The sequence below is a fragment of the Elephas maximus genome, chromosome 14, assembly GCF_024166365.1.
Source record: "Elephas maximus indicus isolate mEleMax1 chromosome 14, mEleMax1 primary haplotype, whole genome shotgun sequence".
Lineage (NCBI taxonomy): Eukaryota > Metazoa > Chordata > Mammalia > Proboscidea > Elephantidae > Elephas > Elephas maximus.
This window is the reverse complement of record NC_064832.1, coordinates 8,450,742-8,470,888: the sequence shown is the minus strand read 5'-3', so window position 1 is coordinate 8,470,888 and position 20,147 is coordinate 8,450,742. Positions and strand designations below refer to the sequence as shown.

The following is a 20,147-nucleotide window of genomic DNA, read 5'->3' as shown; positions in this document are numbered from 1 at the left end:
ACTGACTGCTGAGAAAACAACAGAACTTCAGTGTCCACACATGACAAGACATACAATCTTTGCAGAAATAGTTTGGAAACATCACTAAGCAAATGGATGATTGGCCCTCAACAATTAAAAAAAAAAAAAAGCAAACCCTAATGACAGGAGGGAATCTGATTTCCAGAGTTACATTATAATATTTAAAATATCCAGTTTTCAACACAGTATTTTAAGTCATAAAAAGAAACACAAAAGGATGGTTCATTTGTTAAGAAGAAAGAAAGAAGAGAAATGAACAGAAAGCATCCCTAAGAAAACACAGATATTGGGATTACTAGACAAAGATTTTAAACCAATTGCCTTAAATTTCCTCAAAGAGATAAAGAAACCATAGTCAAAAAAAAAAAAGGAAACCAAGAGAAGAATGTATGAACAAGTAGAAAATATTAATAAAGAAATATTATACAAAAGAACCAAATAGAAATTATAGAGCTGAAAAGTAGAATAGCTGAAATAAAAATTTCATTAGAGGAGCTCAACAGCAGATTTGAGCAAGAAAGCAGGAAAATGTAAACTTGAAAAAGCACAACTGAAATTTTTCTAACTGAGGATCATAAAGGAAAAAGAATGAAGAAAATGAACAGAGCCTAAGGGACCTGCGGGACAACATCAAGCATACCAATATACTCATCAAGGAGTCCCAGAAAGGAAAGAAAGATGAAAGGACAGAAAGAATATTTGAAAACGTAATGACTGGAAGTTTCCCAAATGTCATCTAGATATCCAAGAAGCTCAATAAACTCAAAGGACAATAAATACATAGATATTCACAGACAGACATAATCAAAATGTCAAAAGACAAAGACAGAAACTTGAAAGTAGCAAGAGATAAGTGACTCCTAATGTACAAGAGAGTCTCAACAAGTTTAACTGTTGATTTTTCATCAGAAACCACTGAGACGAGAAAATAGTGGGATGATTTATTTAAGATACTGGAAAAAAAAATACAGAAACAAAACTATGAACCAAGATGTCAATATCTAGCAAAACTATCTTTCAAAAATGAAGGCGAAATTAAGACATGCCCAGATACACAAAACCTGAGGGAGTGTGTTAGTAGCAGAACTGCCTTATGGGAAATGCTATAGGGAATCATTCTGGCTGGCATGGAAGGACAGTAGACAGTAACTGGAAGCCATAAAAAGAAACAAAGACTCCGTAAAGGTAACTACTTAGATAAAACAAAGTCAGTAATATTTTTATATCACGCCTCTCTTTTTTTCATATATGATTTAAAGCACGAATGCATAAAAATACTGACACATCTCTCTTAATGGACACACAGTGCATAAAGACGCAATTTTTGTAACAGCAACGTAAGTAGGGGAGGTAACTAAGCTGAATAAAAGCAGAATTTTGTATACCGTTGAAGCTAAATTTGTATTAATTAAAAGAAGATTGTTATAAATATAAGATGTTAATTGTAATCCTCATGGTCACCACTAAGAAGTTAAAAAATATAAGGAAAGGAAATAAGGAGAGGATCAAAATTGTACACTTGAAAAAAATCAGTCAAACACAAAAGTGGACAGTACTGAAGAAAATGAGAAACAAAATACATATATGACCTACTACTACAAAGTAGAAGATATAAGTCCTTCCTTATCATTAATCGCTTTAAATATAAATAGATTAAATTCACAATTGGGATCATTAAAGTTGTGTGTCAACTTTGTTGGACCATGATTCTCAGTGCTTTGGCAGTTATGATGTAGTTTAGCAGTCATATAACGATGCAATCACTTCCATGATGAGATGTGATGTAATGTGATTACCTCCATGATGGGATCTGCTGTGAGCAGCCAATCAGATGTAAGGGAGTTTCCTCGGGGGTGTGGACTGCATCCAATATAGGTGGACTTTCTGGCAAGGCTCTTGAGCTTTTGCTCACTCTGAATCCTGCAGCTGGCTCCACTTCATCTGATCTCAAGTTTTTGGGACTTGAACTCTCAGCTTACCTTCCAATTTTGGGATTCATCAGCCTCCGCAGTCTGTGAGCCGCTGCCTGCCAGCTTACCTGCTGATCTTGAGATTTGTCACCCTTTGCAGCCTGTGAGCCACAGACCTGTTGTATGTCCTGCAGATCTTGAGTTCTGCAGTCCCTGCATCTGTGTGAGTCAGGAGAAGCCACCAGCCTGACCCATGGACTTGAGACTTACCAGCCTCTACAGCCTCGTGAGCCATTTCCTTGATATAAATCTATTTATATATAAATACATATATATATATTATATTTTTTATATATATATCTCACTGGTTTTGCTTTTCTAGAGAACCCAGCCTAAGATACCAATTAAAAGATAAACACTGGCAGAATGAATAAAAAAATCATTCAATTGCTATCAAGCTGATCTGACTCAGGGTGACCCCTCCCCCCATGTGTGTCAGAGTAGTAGTGACAGACAAGTGTGTCAGGTCAATGGCTAATTTTTCAAAAGCAGATCACCAAGCCTTTCTTCTGAAGTGCCTCTGGGTGGACTCAAACCTCCAACATTTTGGTAGCAGCTGAATGCATTAACCGTTTGCACCTCCCAAGGACTACAACATATATCTATGTTTATTTCTGTATTGTCTTTATACTATATACATACATACACACACACACACACATAGACATCCATGAGCGGTTCATACAGATGCTTTGGACTTCAACTAGCAGGGCTCTATTTATTATTGATAGAAAAGTACTGATATCAATTATAGATCTGTATTTGTCCATTTCCCCTTTCAGATTTATTAGTTTTTGTATTTTGGAGCCCTGTTGTTACATACGTACACATTTAGGATTGTTGTATCTTTTTGGAGAATTGAACCTTTATTATGTCCCTACTTATTCCCAATAATACTCCTTTTTCTGAAGTATAATTTGTCTGATATTAATATAGCTACTGCAGTAGAACTGGATAATTTTCAACCATTTCAAGAGGTAGCATAAGTTCAAGAACTGATGGTATAAAAGGAAGAAATCAAAGCTGCATTGAAGGCATTGGTGAAAAAACTATCCTCTCTCCACCATCTTCACTAACTCTGACACCAACTGTCCCTCACACAGCACTCCCTACTTCTCTGCTGGGTTCAATAATTCATTGCAATGGCCACACAGAGCTCGCAGTCCATATTCATGATTATGGGGTTTATTAGGGAAGTAACAGTTATAACTCAGGCTCAAAGACACTCAGAATACATTTCTTCTATCAGGACAACCTCTTCCCTCCTGTGCTCATAGGTGTGCCTCTGCCTGGCCTTGGGACTCTCTCCAAAGGCACTCAGCTTTCCTTCTCCATGGGCCAGCATCTCCTATAGCCGGGTCCCTGTTGCTTGGTCTCTCCTGCCATGGCATCTTACCGTCTTCAGGGTTACAGCTTCCTCTCTCTATCTCAGTCTCCTGCTTCTAGGAGCTTCTCAGTGCAGGGATCTCAGGTCCATAATATATGCTCAGCTCCTGGCTGTTCTTCCTTGATGGGAGTTGAATCCTCCTCTTTGCTCTGGAACTGGTTCTCTTTGAAGGGAAAACTAAGCAATCCTCTTGGTGAGCCACAACTACCCTATCACACAGTCCTGCCCAAGCACCAGGGTGGATGTTATAAGACCATGGCTAGAAAGGCCACACAAAGTAAACACATCATAGTACCTTGGACTCATTTTTCAAGAGAAGTATCAAAAATCCCATACGAACAGATTGGTAAAGAATATAATCAACAGCAAGAATATTTTCATAATTATGTTTTCTGTATTTGGAAGAAATCTATAGCACTATTCTTATTTTGCCAATTCACAGGGATCACAGAGATTAGTGGTAGATATTGCAGTACCAGAAAACTCTCTGGTGAAACAGTCTGTGAGCAGTCTTACAAACACGGATATTCCACCAGAGTCAAAAGAATGACATTACATTAATCATCAAAGAGAACATTACAAGATCTAGCCTGGAATACAATGTTGTCACTGATAGGCTAATACCCATACACTTACAAGGAAGACCAGTTTATATGACTATTCAAATTTATGCACCAACCACTAATGCCAAAGACAAAGAAATTGAAGATTTTAAACAACTTCTGCAGCCTGAAATTGATCAAACATGCAATCAAGATGCATTGATAATTACTGGTCATTAGAATGTTAAAGTTGGAAACAAAGAAGGAAAAGTAGTTGGAAAATACAGCATTGCTGATAGAAATGATGCCAGAAATCTCATGACAGAATTTGGCAAGACCAGTGACTCATCCACTGCAAATATTTTTTTTTCACCAACATAAACGGCAGCTATACACGTGGACTTTACCAGATGGAATACACAGGAATCAAACTGACTACATCTGTGGAAAGAGAAGATGGGAAAACTCGTATCATCAGTCAGAACAAGGCCAGGGATCAATTGTGAAACAGACTGTCAGTTGCTCATATGGGAGTTCAAGTTGAAACGTGAGAAAATTAGAATAAGTCAAAAAGGGCCAAAGTACGACCTTGAGTATATCTCACCTGTATTTAGAGACCACCTCGAGAATACATTTTACGTGTTGAGCACTAACGACTGAAGACCAGACGAGTTGTGGAATGACATCAAGGACATCACACATGAAGAAAGCAAGAGGTCCTTTAAAAGACAGGAAAGAAAGAAAAGACCAAAATGGATGTCAGAAGAGACTCTGAACGTTGCTCTTGAATGTCGGGTAGCTAAAGTGAAAGGAAGAAATGACGAAGTAATAGAGCTGAACAGAAGATTTCAAAGGGTGGCTTGAGAAGAAAAAGTATTATAATGACATGTGTAAAGATTTGGAGATAGATAACCAAAACGGAAGAACACACTCAGCATTTCTCAAGATGAAAGAACTGACGAAAAAATTCAACCCTTGAGTTGCCATACTGAAGGATTCTACGGGTATAATATTAAATGACTCAGGAAGCATCAAAAGAAGATGAAAGTAATACCCACAGTCACTATACCAAAAAGAATTGGTCGACCTTCAACCATTTCAGGAAGTAGCATATGATCAGAAACCGATGGTACTGAAGGAAGAAGTCTGTGCTGCACTGAAGGAATTGGTGAGAAAAAAAAAAAAGCCTCCAAGAATTGATGGAATACCAACTAAGATGTTTCACCAAATGGATGCAGCACTGGAATCGCTCACTTGTCTAATCCCCAAAAATCTGGAATACAGCTACCTGGCCTACGAACGGGAAAGGATCCATATTTACACCTATTCCTAAGAAAGGTGATCCAACCAAGTGTGGAAATTATCAAACAAAATCATTAATATCACATGCAAGTAATATTCTGCTAAAAATCATTCAAAAGCAGCTGCAGCAGTACACTGACAGGGAACTGCCAGAAATTTAAGCAGGATTCAGAAGAGGACATGGAAGGGGGGATATCACAGCTGATGTCATATCAATTCTGGCTGAAAGCAGAGAATACCAGAAAGATGTTTACCTCTGTATTACTGACTATGCAAAGGCATTTGACTGCTTGGTTCATAACAAATTATGGATAACACTGCAAAGAGTGGGAATTCCAGAACACTTCATTGTGCTGATGAGGAACCTGATCAAGAGGTAGACGTTCAAACAAAAAAAAGTGATACTGCGTGGTTTAAAGTCAGGAAAGGTGTGTGTCAGGGTTGTATCCTTTCACAATACTTACTTAATCTGCAAATAATCTGAGAAGCTAGACTATACCTAGAACACGACATCAGGATTGGAGGAAGACTCATTAACAACCTGCATTTTGCAGATGACACAACCCTGCTTGCTAAAAGATAAGAGGACTTGAAGCACTTACTAATGAAGATCAAAGATCGCGGCCTTCAGTATAGATTGCACCTCAACATAAAGGAAACAAAAATCCTCAAAACTGGGCCAATGAGCAACATCGTGATCAACGGAGAAAAGATTGAAGTTGTTAAGGATCTCATTTTATTTGGATCCACAATCAACACCCATGGAAACAGCAGTTAAGAAATCAAAAGATGCATTGCATTAGGCAAATAGGCTGCAAAAGACCTCTAAAGTGTTGAAAAGCAAAGACATCACCTTGAAAACTAAGATGCAACTGATCCAAGCCACAGTGTTTTCAGTGGCCTCATATGTGTGGGAAAGCTGCCTGATGAATAAGGAAGACCGAAGAGGAATTGATGGCTTTTTATTGTCGTGTTGGTGAAGAATTCTGAATATACCATGAACTGCCAAAAGAACGAAAAAATCTATCTTGAAAGAAGTATAACCAGAATGTACCCTAGCCTAGAAGCAAAGATGGCCAGACTACATCCTACATACTTTGGACCTGTTTTCAGGAGGAATTAGTCCATGGAGAAGGATATCATGTACTATTTCTTTGGACTATCTAAGACCTGAAGAACAAAATCTCATGGTCCAAATTAACGTTTTTACTTACTAATTTTCAAATGTAGCCCTGGTGGAACAGTGGTTAAGAGCTTGGCTGAAACTAAAATGTTTCAACCAGCCTCTCCTTAGAAGCCCTACTGTGCAGTTCTATTCTGTCCAATAGGGTCACTGTTAGTTAAAATTTAATCCACAGCAATGAGTTATTTAATTTTCAAATATAAATTTTTTGTGTTAATGTCTAAATTCTAAAGTAAATTCTATTTTATAAACTACCTGTTTTATAAATTTATTTTCTATTATTCAAATTTATTGTTATAGTAGAATCAAACTTAAAAAGTGACATAATTTTCAATCCAGGCAAAATGAAATGCCAATAATTAAGTGGAGTGCAAAAATGGAAGCCTGCAGAAGATAAAAAGAAAATGACTTGTGAATCCCTAAAGACAATTCCAAAATTCCTTTTTAGAATGTAATAAATCAGAAAAGACTTCTTGCATTAAAGGTACGTGCTTAATGGGTGGGAATCATTCTACTAGTACCACTACTGCTGAAATTCATGATGGCAATACAAATATAACAGAATTTGTTCCAAATTCTGCATCCATTTCTTGCTGTAGTAAAAAAAAAAAAATTAGTAATGATCTAGAAAGTGAAACTCAGAATATTTAATTGTCACATCTGCAGACCCCATAAATAACAGAAATGCAGATCTTGCCTTGTGGAATAATTTTCCTCCAACGAAGTAAATTACTGGATCAAAAGAGGCCCAAGTGATTGTCAACATCACAGTTGTCCACTTGTAAATTTGTGTTGAAAATTCCTGGATGGTAAACAAAGTTCTGTAGCCAGAATTTTTTCTAGAGTGCAAAGTTAATGATGAAAATTATAAGAGGGAGTGGCTACTGCAATCTCCATCAGTCAGCTCTGTGTATTGTTTTGTTTGCAAACCTACTAACCAAACAAACAAACCCGTCATCCTCATTTAATTCTCGAATTGTTACAGATGAATTTAGCAATTGGTGCAAATTGAATAGATCAGTAAACATGAAAATAGTTCAATTCACAGAGATTATGTTATCATACTTAAACCAAACAAATTGTTCTGGCTTAATTTATGAACTGGAATCACAAATTAATGAACATCAGTATTGAAAAGCCATTTTGTAATGTGTCGTTGTTGTCATAACAATCACTGAATGTGGACTATCTTCGTGAAAAAGAAATGAAGTCTTTGGGTTCCCACGAAACGGAAAATTTTAAAGTTGACTTCAACTTGTTGCTCATTTGATCTATTTTTAGCAAGTCACATCTCAAAACACGGTAACACAGGAAAGGGCAATCCATCCTATAATTCTAAAATAATGTGTAAAAAATTTATAATCTTGATAAGTGATGAAGTTCAATCAACTATTGTCAGTGAAATAAGTATAGCTCAATATTTCATTTTGTCTGTGGATTCCACTTCTGAGCCTTCTCATACAGGCCAGCTAAGTATTGTTTAAAGATCCATATCTCCAACAGATAGAAAACCTGTGTGGTGATTTATCACATTTCCTAGCTTAAAAAATCATACTGGTAAAGACATTGCAAAACAAGTATTTCACTGATTATGTGAAGTTTGCAAAATTTTTCTAAGTGCAGAGACCAACCTTATAACAATGCTGCCATTACGTCACTGCATTATAAAGGCATACAACAGAAAATTCTGGAATGAAATTAATATGCCATTTTCATACCCAGGTGCTGCACATTCATTTAATTTTGTAGGATGTATCACAATAGATTTTTTTGTCCAAAAGCAATTGATATTTTTTCTAATATTCAGTTACTTCACCAATTTTTTGCCACCTCTACTCACTGACGAGCTATTCTTAAAACATATTCAGGCAATGATTGAGCATTAAACTGTGTAATATACGTTGGGAAGCACATGCTATAGCAACAAGTACAATTCTGGAATCACACACTCAGATTCTAGGCACCATACAGAATATTGCTGAAGACCAGATACAAAAAGGAAACTCCAAAACAGAAGCTAAAATCATCGCTGCCTTAGTCATCTAGTGCTGCCATAACAGATACCATAAGTAGATGGCTTTAACAAAGAGAAATTAATTTTCTCACAGTCTACTAGGTTACAACTCCAAATTCAGGGCGTCAGCTCCAGGGGAAGGCTTTCTCTCTCTGTTGATTCTGGAAGAAGGTCCTTGTCCTCCATCTTCCCATGGTCAAGGAGCTTCTCAGGCAGAGGGACCCTGGGTCCAAAGGACATGCTCTGCTCTTGGGAGTATGAGGTCCCCAACTCTCTATCCTTTCATCTCCTGAGAGATAAAAGGTGGTGCAGGCCACACCCTAAGGAAACTCTCTGTATCTCGGATCAGGGAGGTGTTAAAATCCCACCCTAATCCTCTCAACATAAAATTACCATCACAAAATGGAGGACAACCTCACATGGCCTATCCAAGTTGATACACACATTTTGGAGGGACATAATTCAATCCATGACATTCTACCCTTTGGCCCCCCCAAAGTCACATTCTTGCAAATGGAAAACATGTTCAACCCATCACAAACCAAAACCAAACCCACTGCCGTCCAGTCGATTCTGACTCATAGCGACCCTATAGGACGGAGTAGAACTTCCCCATAGAGTTTCCAAGGAGCGCCTGGCAGATTCAAACTGCTGCCCTTTCAGTTAGCAGCCGTAGCACTTAACCACTACGCCACCAGGGTTTCCTCACCCCATCATAGCATAGAAAAAGTCTTAAATCAAGTCCAAGTCCAAAATTCAAAAATCCCTCTTCATCTGTGAAATCTAGGACACAAGTTATCTGCTTCCAAAGGTACAATGGCATAAAAGGCACAAGCTAGGCATTTCCATTACAAATGGAAGAACTTGAGGGAAAGAAGGCATAACATGCACCAAGCGAGTCAGGAGAACACATCGCATTAGCCCTCAAAGACATTGCAAACCAAGTGTTTCACTAATTAGGTAAAGTTTGCAAAATTGATTTTTCTAAGTGCAGAGACCAATCCTATGACAATGCTGTGAAATGTCACTGCATTATAAAGGCATGCAACAGAAAATTCTGGAATGTAATGAATATGCCATTTTCATACCAAGGTGCTGCATATTCACTTAATTTTGCAGGATGTATCACAATGGATTTTTGTCAAAAAAAAAGATTTTTTTCTTCTATTCAGATATTTTACAAATTTTTTGCCATCTCTATTCACCGATGAGCTGTTCATAGGCAATGATCAGCATTAAAATGTCTTTCTAATACCCACTGGGAAGCACATGCTAGAGCAACGAGTGCAATCCTGGAATCACACACTCAGATTCTAGGTGCCATAGAGAATATTGCTGAAGACCAGTCACAAAAAGGAGATACCAGAACAGAAGCTTAAAACGTTGCCAACAAAATGGAAACACAGCCCATATATTTATGTTTGTTATGTATAATAATATATTACATCACTTTCATTTGACGAGTCAATTCTCCAAGATTCAGAAGTAAATTCATAGACATGCATGGATCTCTACCAGCTATTAACAAGATATTTACATAAGAGAATATTTTGAAAACACAATAAAACAAATACTGCCAAATACTGATTATCAAGCAGTTTATTGTTGCAGAAGCATTAGAAGAAACAAGTAAATGACAGAAATACCCCAGAAGTATTGCATGCCAGAGATCAGTTTCACATAACCACCATCACCACTGATGCACTTGAATCTTGCATGAAATGAAGGGTGAAGATCTATGAAGTTCCTTCTGATATTTTTTCCTTGTTAATGTGAATATAACTGATGAAGAATTCATGAAGGTATCCAATAAATTAGCACAGGCTTATCCTGATGAGGAAACCCTGGTGGCACAGTGGGTAAGTGCTACGACTGCTAACCAAGAGGACGGCAGTTCAAATCCACCAGGCGCTCCTTGGAAACTCTATCGGGCAGTTCTACTCTGTCCTGTAGGGTCAGGATGAGTCAGAATCGACTCGACGGCAGTGGGTTTGGTTTTCATCCTGATGACTTAAGACAAACCTTTATGGAGAAGTGCTACAATTTCATTCTTACGTTAGAATTAAGTTTAGAGACTCAAGACAAATTTTACTCATGTAGGCATGTAAACCAAAAAACCAAACCCATTGCTGGTGAATAGATTTCAACACATAGCAACGCTATAGGACAGAGTAGAAATGCCCCCATGTTTCCATGGAGCAGCTAATGTATTCGAACTGCCAAGATTTTGGTTAGCAGCTGAGTTCTTAACCACTGCACCACCAGTGCTCCAAATATACTCTGGCCCAGTAGTTCAAATGCAACAGCCGCTCCTTAAAAATCCTATGAGGTAGTTCCACTCTGACCTATAGGGTCATTATGCATCAGAATCGACTCCAACCCAACGGGTTTGTTCTGCCTACTGCCTCATCCCTATTTCATTTTCTCAGAGATAAGTTTCTCTGATAGTGTCAGATTCAGCAATGTGATGAAAAATGTCTCTTGTAGGGGGTGGGGCCAAGATGGCAGAGTAGTCAGATGCCTTGGTTAGCCCCTCTTATAACAAAGACCCAGAGAAGTAAATCGATTGTTTATGACAATCTAGGAGCCCTGAACATCAAAGGTGCAGTTACAGAATTGGACTTAGTGGCAGGGGGAGGGGGAATATGGTTCAGAAGCAGTGAGAGGTGGACAGATCTGACCCGGCAGAAAGCTGCACCCTGCAGGCTGGATTGGATGGCATGTGCGGTGAGGCAAGCAGTGACGCTCGGGACATGTTTTTCACATCAGAAGAGACTGAGTGGTGGAAAGTCTACACAAGCCTCCAGAACCAGTGAAAAGCAGTGCTAAGTTGGCAAAAGATAAGTACATGCATTTAAAATGCCACACAAATCAAAAATCATCCCCTTTGGGAAGAACATCTCTCCCATTTACCTGCTTCCTCCCTCTCTGTTTTTAGTCTTGGACGAGCTTCAGCTATTTCTGGGTCCCCTGGGCCAGAAGTAGGAACTATCACATGCCCTGGAGCAGGAACAAACAACAAAAAATAATCTGCCAGCTTCCCTAAGCCAGGAACTCAGGGAAGGCACAGACATAAGGAGTCCAAGGACTCTGGATGCCTTTCACCCTTGCATAGACCTGTGTGGGCCCATTTCAACAGCGTAGGTCCTCATTAGCACACTACAACAGGGTATATACCTGAAGCCTATTTTCAACTCTATCAGTTATAAAGTGGAGTGGCAGATTCGTGATATTTGACAATGTTCTGCCAATTAAGCAGGGTCCTCACCTACCCACATCAGTGACCTGAGGGTTGGTGGCTCCACCCATGCCACCTAGCCACCCAATTTAGGAGTCCAAGAATAAGTGGTGAATCTCAGTCCTTACAACCAACAGCATTGGGTGCCCATGGTCTGGCTGCAAAACCCACCCACCTATGTGCTCTAGGGAACAGGGACATGCTTTCCTCCCAGACACTCCGGGGCAGTCATTCCCCCCACAGTAGCCAGACACCTGTACCTACACCAATCAAACCTGTTTATGTAGGAGTGTAGGTGAGAGCCTACACCACATACTTGGTGACCGACTACCTGGACACCTGAGCTGAATCCATACAAGAAAAGTAAAATGGCTCCTCGGCTCACATACCTAGTAACAGCTCTGATCACCTGGTGACAGGATATAAGAGCTTCAAAGGTGCCATTAATCAAACTAGCTCACCCAAGCAGCCTATTTGGGCATATCAAAATAAAACAAGAATCTAGGACACAGTACACCAAAAAACAAAAACAAACCCAGTGCCATCAAGTAGACTCCGACTCAGTAAGCAAACATAAAAAAAATGAATATAATAATTTATTGATGGCTCAGAGACAAGTGTAAATATCAAATAACATAAAGAGGCAGACCATGATGGATTCAGGAAGCTCCCAAAACAACAAATCAAGAAATCTTCCAAATGAAGAGAAATTCCAGGAATTACTGGAGGTAGAATTTAAAAGATTAAGAGACAGAGCTCTTCAAGAGATCCAGGAGGAGATCAGGCAAAACGAAGAACAAGCCAAGGAACACACAGATAAAACAACAGAGGAACTTAAGAAGGTTATACAAGAGTATAATGACAAATGTAACAGGCTGCAAGAATCCATAGAAAGATAGCAAGCAAATCCAAAAGACTAACAATAAAATTTCAGAATTAGACAACTCAATAGAAAATGAGAGGAGCAGAATTGAGGCACTGGAAGTCAGAATTAGTGAGACTGAAGATAAAGCCCTTGACGCCAACTTATTTGAGGAAAAATCAGATAAAGTAATTTTTTAAAATTGAAGAAACTCTAAGAATTATGCGGGACTCTATCAAGAGTGATTGGAACACCAGAATCGAGGCAGGGGGTGAAGGGATAACAGAAAACACAGTGAGAATTGTTGAAGACTTCTTGTCTAAAAACTTCGCTGCTCTTCTGAAAGATAAGAAGATATCTATCCAAGATGCTTACTGAACCCCCACGCAAGGTAGATACCAAGATAAAGTCACCAGGACATATTATAATCTTGCTTGTCAAAACCAAATATAAAGAGAGAATTTTAAGAGTAGCTAGGGATAAACAAAAAGTCACCTATAAAGAAGGGTCAGTAAGACTAAGCTCGGACTACTCAGCAGAAACCATGCAAGCAAGAAGGACATATACAAAGCCCTGAAGGAAAAAAAAAAATTGCCTGCCAAGAATTATATATCCAGCAAAACTGTCTCTCGAATATGACAGTGAAATTAGGACATTTCCAGATAAGCAGAAGTTTAGGGAATTTTTGAAAACCTAACCAATATGACAAGAAATAATAAAGGGAGTTCTCCAGTTAGAAAATCAATAACATCAGCTAAAAACCCAAGACTAGAACACGGGACAGAACTACCAGATATCAACCCAACATAGGGACGTCATAAATAAATCAAAGCTAAAACACTGAAAATATAGAAACAGAGACATCGATCTGTAAAAGATGACAACATTAAGACAAAAAAGAGGGACTAAATAATGTAGTCATAGAACTTTCATATGGAGAGGAAGTCAAGACGATAAAAAGAAATAAAAGATTGGTTTAAATTTAGAAAAACAGAGGTAAATGTTAAGGTAACCCAAAGGAAACTAACAATCCTACACATTAAAATAAAAAAAAAAAAAACAAGGAAAACAAATTTTTGGCAAATACAAAAGCAACAACAAAAAGATGAAAGACTAAAAAGAAAAACGATTCGGCACAGAAAAAAATTAATTAGCAGTAAATACAAAGGCAACAAAAATGAAGAGGATGGAAAGAAAATGCACAAAGAACAATGACTCAACAGACAAAAATAAGTGGAACAGGGAAAATGTCAACAAGACACACACAAAAAAGACGAAAATGAGAGCACTAAACTCATAACTATGAATAATTACAGTAAATGTTAATGGTTAAATTGCACCAATAAGGAGACAGAGAGTAGCAGAATGGATTAAAAAACATGATCCGTCTGTATGCAGACTGCAAGAGACACACCATAGACTCAGACATAAACTAAACCTCAAAGAATGGAAATTATATATATATATATATCAAGCAGACAACAATAAAAAATAAGAGTGGCAATATTAATCTCTGATAAAACAGGCTTTAAAGTAAACTCTGCCACAAAGGAAAAGGAAATACACTACATAATGATTAAAGGTTCAATATACCAGGAGGACAAAATCATAACAAATACTTACATACCCAATGACAAGGCTCCAAAATACATAAAGGAAATATTAAAAAACAAACTCAAACAGCATTGAAAAGAGAAGTAGCTCCACTATAATAGTAGAAGACTTCAACATACCACTTCTGATGACAGACAGGATATCCATAAAGAAGCTTAATAAAGACACGGAAGATCTAAATACCACAATCAGCCAACTTGAGCTCATAGACTTAAACACAACACTTCACCCAACAGTAGTCAAGTAAACTTTCTTTTCGAACGCTCATGGAGCATTCTTGAGAATAGACCACACACAAAAAAAAATAATAATAATGATTTTTTATTATTAGGCCACAAAGCAAGAATTAACAGAATCCAAAACTTCAAAATATTACACAGCATGTTTCCTGACCATAAAGCCATGAAAGTCAAAATGTTGTAGTTATCATACATTTTAATTTCTTACATATTTTAAACCCAATAAAGTCTATTCTTATTATGTTATGCAGTCAGTAATCCTCTATTTTTACCCATTTCATTAACTTTCATTCCTTCTTGCATCTTAAGCCTTTCACCTTATTTTCTTTCTGCTTGAAGAATACCTTTGGAATTTTCTTTAATGTGGGCATGCTGATGTTAACTTATCCAGGTTTTGTTTGTCTGAAAACAAAAGGTCTTTGCTCATTCATGATGTTTTTCCCCAGCATAGAGTTCTGGGTTGCCATGTATTTTCTCTCTATAATTTAAATATATCATCTTATTGTCTTAGGGTTTTCACTATTTCTGTAGAGAAGTCATCAGTCAGTTTTTTTGTTTTTCCTTTAAAGATAATCTCTTCCATTCTTTAAGTAATGTTAAATTATTTGTTTTTTTGTGGGTTTTTTTGTCTTCAGCTTCAGCAGTCCTACTATGATGTACCTAGATACGAATTTCTTTGTATTTACCTTACATGGGTTTTATAAGGAAACTCTGGTGGCGTAGCGGTTAAGTGTTACAGCTGCTAAGCAAAAGGTCAGCAGTTCGAATCCACCAGGCGCTCCTTGGAAACTCTACGGGGCAGTTCTACTCTGTCCTATAGGGTCTCTTTGAGTCGGAATCGACTCGACGGCAGTGGCTTTGTTTTTTTTTTTTTTTTGATTTGGGTTTTGTAAGTCTTCTAGGATCTGTGACTTGATATCTTTAATCATTTGAAGAAAATTCTCAGCCATAATCTCAGTTTTCTGCCTCATTCTTTTTCTTCCTTCTTAAAGTATCTTATGCTAGATATTCTCATCGTATTCTCTGTATCTTATTCCTTTTTATATTATATATATTTTTCCTTTTGTCTATGCCTCTATTTTCTTCCAACATATCTTCCAGTTCACTGAATCTCTCTTCAGCATTTTTAATCTGCTGTTATATACATACATTAAAATTTTAACTTTAGCTACACTTTTCAGTTGACTTTCTAAGTTGATCTTTTTCTTAGATTCTAGTTTTTTGCCAAATTTCTAAGTCTTGCCTTTATTTCTTTGAACATAATAGAGTTATTTCAGTGTCTTTGTCTGATAGCTCCAATATCTAGTTTTTCTGTGGATCTCATTCTGTTATTTGTTGTTTCTCCAGGTTTCACTCTTTTCTTTCTTTTTTTAAAAAATTGTTGATTATATTAGAGAGGCGAGGCCAAGATGGCAGAGTAGTGAGACGCTGCCAGTGATCCCTCTTACAAAAAAGACCCGAAAAAACAAGTGAAGCGATTATATTTATGACAAGCTAGGAGCCCTGAACATCAAAGGCAAAGTCAGAAAATGGACTCAGCGGCAGGGGGAGGGAGAGACTATTCAGAAGTGGAGAGGAGTTACTGGACCTGAATAGCCAGGAACCCTCAGGCACCATTCCCTGGAGTGACTGCAGTGGGGCTTGCAGTACCGTTCCAGAGGCGTTTAGCTCACGGAAAGACTGCAAGTTGCACAGACTACTCACACCTCCAGAACAAGAGAAGAACGGCACTCTCAGCAAAAGCTAATTACTTGTGTTTATTTTACCACGCCCCCAGCCTCCAAGCCGGCTTCAGTGGTTGTCAACTTCCCTGGGCCTGAGATAGGCCCTGGTACCACTCTGAGCCATTTTTCCATCCTTGAAGAAGGTATAAGTTCACAACTGGGGGAAAGATAATCTGCCAGCTCAATTAAGCTGGGGAGCTCAGGACAGAAGTAGCTCTTGTTCAGGCACAAATGGTCCATGGGCTTTGAATACCTTTCACCCCAGCATGGACTTCTGTGGGCCCATTTGTTGCCAGACTGCAACTGTTTCAGCTGGACGGTGGAAAGATGGGTGTTTGATGTTTGACACTGCTTTGCCTATTAAACAGGTTTTTCACCTACCCACATCAGGGGCCTAAGGACTGGTGGCTCCACCCACAATACCTAGCCACCTGTGACAGGGCTCCAAGGATAAGTAGTACTGCCCAGAACTTACAACCAAAACCATTGGGTACCCGTCGCCCTTCTGCAGAACCCACCCATGTGCTCTACAGAACAGAGATGCGCTTTCCTCACAGACACTCAGAGGACAGCTGTCAGACCCCTGCCTTGATCAGAGTCTGACCCCCTACTGCAGCCAGATACTTCTGCCTACACCAATAACCCCTGCCCCTCTAAGACTGTAGGACAGAGCCTGTACCTTACACTTTATGATCAACTACCTGGGCACCTGAGTTGAATCCATACAAGAAAAGTAAATGAACTCCTAGGCTCATATACCTGGTAACAGTGCTAGCCATATGGTGATAATACATTAGAGCTTCCAACGTGAAAATAATCAACCTAGCGCACTCAAGCAGCTTATTTGGGTATACCAAAACTAAATAAAGCAAGAAGCTAGGATACAAAAAGCAAGCATAAAATAAACTAATATAATAACTTATAGAATGCTCAGAGACAACAGTCAATACCAAATCACATAAAGAGGCAGACACGGGGGCAGGACCAAGATGGCTGACTAGGTAGAAGCTTCCGCTTATCCCACTTGAAACAAAGACTCGAAAAAAACAAGTGAATCAATTACATAAAGAACAATCTACAAACCCTGACCATCAAACACAGAACTAAGGAGTTGACCTGAGTGACAGGGGAGCAAAAAGCCACACTGCAGCAGGGACCGCTTCCGGAGCCAGTGTCCCACACCCCAGCCTTAAGCCCTTGCAGTTTCCTGGTGCCAGAGTGGTGGGGCAGATTGTGCCTTACTGAGACAGGGAAGCACGCATGTAGGCCTTACCTCAGGACCAACCTCAGAGGGGACCCAGGCAGCACACGCAGACTCCGCACAGACGCAGCTGACAGGGAAACGAAAAGCCATGGGGAAGCAGCGACTGGTTTTGGAGCCTGGAGTGCAGCATCCCAGAAAGGAAACCTTGGTGCTGGGCTTTGGACTAAGTGTGGGGGAGCTGACTGCGGCTTCCTGACACGGTATGAGCATGGACGCAGCCCTAACCCTCTGGGACAGTCTCAGCAGAGATCCAGCCAGCACACACAAGCTACACAATGCTCTGGAATCTCAGAAAAAACAGTCCTCACCAAAGAACATAAGTAACTTTCTATATTTTGCCAGGCTACTCTCTTCTATACATCTGATTGCACCCCTCACTGCCCCAGGCAGCTTCATTAACATTGGAATTCTCTGTGCCAGAGAGTGAAGTGCACTGCAGGATTTTTTTTCTTCTTTCTTTTCTAACCCATTCTCCTGGCCTGAGAAAAGCAGCATTTAACAATCAAAGAAAAAATCCTTCCCTGACTTCCCTAAACTGGAATAACAATACAGAATCAGCTCCATCCAGGCATTAAGAGACCCATAGTCTTTGGCTTTCACCCTACAGGTAACTAGGTGGCTATTATAATGCAAAGGCAATTCTGATAGAGATCTCACTATAACTGTTTTAGCTCAGCAGTGGAAAGGCAAGTTTTGAGGTCAGATACCACTCTACCTATTAAACAGAGCCCTCGCTGATCCACACCAGCCAACTGAGGGCTGAGACTCCACCCACACCACCCAGCCACCTGCTAGAGGGGTCTGAGAATAGTGACGTCTACTCAAGCATTGGGTGCCTAAGATACAGCTGCAGAGCCCACCCACCAGAGCGCTCTAGAGAATAGAGCCACACTTACCTCACTGACACTTGGAGGAAGGCTGTCAGCATCCTGCTCTCCTCGAAATGTGACCCCCTGCCACTAATAGAAACTGGTGCATACAACCATCACCACCACTCCTCTAAGATAATAGGTGAGAGCCTACACCATACACTAGGTGACCAGCTATCAGGACACCTGAGCTGATTCTATTCAAGAATAGTGAATGGACTCATACACTTAAATACCTGGTAACAGCTCAGGCAAGCTGGTAACAGGACGTAAGTGATTCAAAAGCTACAGCAATCACGATACCACAATCTAGTAGCCCATCTGGGTGTACTGTAACAAAACAAAACAAGAAGATAAGACTCAGTGAGCAAATATAAAAGAAAATATTACAATAGCTTATACATTGGTCAGAGACAGCAGTCAACATCAAATCACATGAAGAAGCAGACCATGATTGCTTCTACAAACCCCCAAATCAAAGAATCAAAATCATTCCCGGATGTAGATACATTCCTAGAATTGCCAAATGTAGAATATAAAAAAATTGTATACAGAATGCTTCAAGACATCAGGAATGACCTCACAAATGAAATAAGGCAATCTACAGAAAAAGCCAAGGAATACACGGATAAAGCAGTTGAAGAAATCCAAAAGACTATTCAAGAACATAGTGAAAAAATTAATAAACTGTAAGAATCCATAGAGAGATAGCATTCAGAAATCCAAAAGATTAACAATAAAGTCACACAGACAACTCAATAGGAAGTCAGAGGAGCAGACTCGAGGAACTGGAATGCAGAGTGGGGGAGCTGGAGGATAAGGCAATTGACACAAATATAGTTGAAGAAAAATCAAATAGAATTTAAAACTATGAAGAAACCCTAAGAATCATGGGGGACTCTATCAAGAATAATTTGCTAGTGATTGGACTTCCGGAAGAGGGAGGGATAACAGAAAATACAGAGAGAATAGTGGAAGATCTAATGGCAGAAAAATTCCCTGGCATCGTGAAAGATGAAAAGGTATCTACCCAAGATGCTCATCGAACCTCATACAAGATAGATCCCAAAAGAAAATCACCAAGACATATCATCAAACCTGCCAAAACCAAAGATAAAGAGAAAATTTTAAAAGCACCCAAGGATAAACGAAAAGTTACCTACAAAGGAGAATCAATAAGTTTGCATTAATCAGCAGAAACCATGCAGGCAAGAAGGCAATGGGATAACTATTATATAGAGAGCACTCAAAGAGGAAAAACTGTCAGCCAGGAATCATATATCTAGCAAAACTTTAAAACATGAAGGTGAAATTAAGATATTTACTTTAGAGAATTTGCAAAAACCAAACTAAAACTGCAAGAATTACTAAAGGAAATTCTTTCATCAGAAAATCAGTATGAGATACCAACACAACACAAGGTCACAAAACAAAACATCCTGACATCAACTCAGATAGGGAAATCACAAAAACAAAATAAGATTAATTTAAAAAAATTGCTCAAAACAGGGAATCATTGATGTGATTATGTAAAAGATTACAATAGTCAAAAAAGAGGAACTAAATACAGGAGGCATACATCTTACATATGGAGAGGAAACCAAGGCGATACAGGGTTAAACAACTTAGGTTTTTACTTAGTCAAACTGGGGTAAATATTAAGGTAACCACAACAAGGTCTAACAATTCCATACTTCAAAATAAAAACCAAGATAAACATAATGCCTCACCAAAATAAATTCAACTACTATAAAAAGGAGGAACACACATTCTACAAAGAAAAACTCAGCACAAAAAAGTAAATGGAAAAATGAAATTGTCAAAAACAGGCATCAAAATGACAGCACTAAACTCATAAAAAACTACTTATCTATTATTACACTTAATGTAAATGGGCTAAATTCACCAATAGACAGAA

General features: G+C 38.8%; 1 long non-coding RNA gene across 2 annotated transcripts in view; it reads right to left on the bottom strand.

The window, feature by feature from the left end:
* LOC126058126 (uncharacterized) overlaps positions 1–19,443 on the bottom strand; it is a 48,702-nt gene extending 29,259 nt beyond the window's left edge. The window contains exon 1 of one of the 2 annotated variants that reach the window (XR_007513096.1): positions 18,466–19,443. This is a non-coding gene — a long non-coding RNA (uncharacterized LOC126058126). The remainder of the gene's footprint in view (positions 1–18,465) is intronic. The other variant, XR_007513097.1, reaches the window with a different exon arrangement.
* Positions 19,444–20,147: the final 704 nt, after the last annotated feature.